A 1,077-nucleotide genomic window follows, 5' to 3' on the forward strand; every position below is an offset into this window, starting at 1 on the left:
GAAGAATCTGTGCTGGAGGCTGCCCCAGCGTGGGGCCCCCTGCCAGGCTCAGCTTATGGGCTGGGGCCTCTCTCCAAGGCCCTTCCTGACTTCACATCAACCATCCCAGAAACACACCCACAGTGAAAACTGCCATGTTTACCGTGCCCTTCATGTGACCCTGCTCCCATTCAAGGGCATTCGGGCAGGGTGGGAGAATAGGGGGGAAGGCTCCTTTGAGCCAATCCCCCAACCCCAACCCTTCCCTCCTTCCTCCCTGCCAAGCCAGCCATCCCTCCCTCCACAGTGGGGGAAGGTTTCAGCAGTTTAGCTCTCCCCACTTCCTGTGGCCAGCCACCACCCTGGGCAGGCTAACACACACTTCCTACCCTTAGGGGGCTCACAGTCTAGCTGAGGACTGGCCTGACACCAGGGATCCACCCTGAACTCTGACAGCCATCCAATGCCCAGGAGGCTTCCCAGAGCAGGTCACTGGAGCAGGGTTTTGGAGGCTGAATAGGAGTTTACCAGAACGATGGCATAGAGACAGAAAGTGCAGACACCCAGAGATGGGAATCAACATGACGAGATTTGGCATGGCTAAAAGAGACGTGAGGCAAAAGTCTGCCAGCTGGCGAATAAGAAGAAAAATCCAGATCCTTTGTGGAGCGAAGACTCCAGGGAAGAAGGGGTGAGGGGAGAGGGAGGAGAAGGTCTCTCCTGCCTCCAAATCCGCCCTCCCCGCCCCCCTCACAATTCACACATACATACACACTCAGGCCTTCATTCTCCGTGCGGGGCGGGGGGGAGGAGAAGGAGGGGAGGAGGGAGCTGAAATGCAACCTATTCATGTTCCCGCGATGTAACACCCCTCATTTTCCATGCTGGGTAAAGACAAAAACCCTTTACAACCTGTTTCTGGAACTTGTCAGCAGCTGCCAAGAGGAGCATGTTAATTAAACGTCGGCAAAGATGGAAGCTGGAGGCCCCGGCTCTAATTGGACAGTTTGCTTCACCGGATTGAAAAACATTGTGACAAAGGAGGAGGTGCGCGGCGGCGCGGCAGGGGTGCGGCGGGGCGAGGAGGGGAGCGGCGGC

The sequence above is a fragment of the Ailuropoda melanoleuca genome, chromosome 9, assembly GCF_002007445.2.
Source record: "Ailuropoda melanoleuca isolate Jingjing chromosome 9, ASM200744v2, whole genome shotgun sequence".
Taxonomy (NCBI): Eukaryota; Metazoa; Chordata; class Mammalia; order Carnivora; family Ursidae; genus Ailuropoda; species Ailuropoda melanoleuca.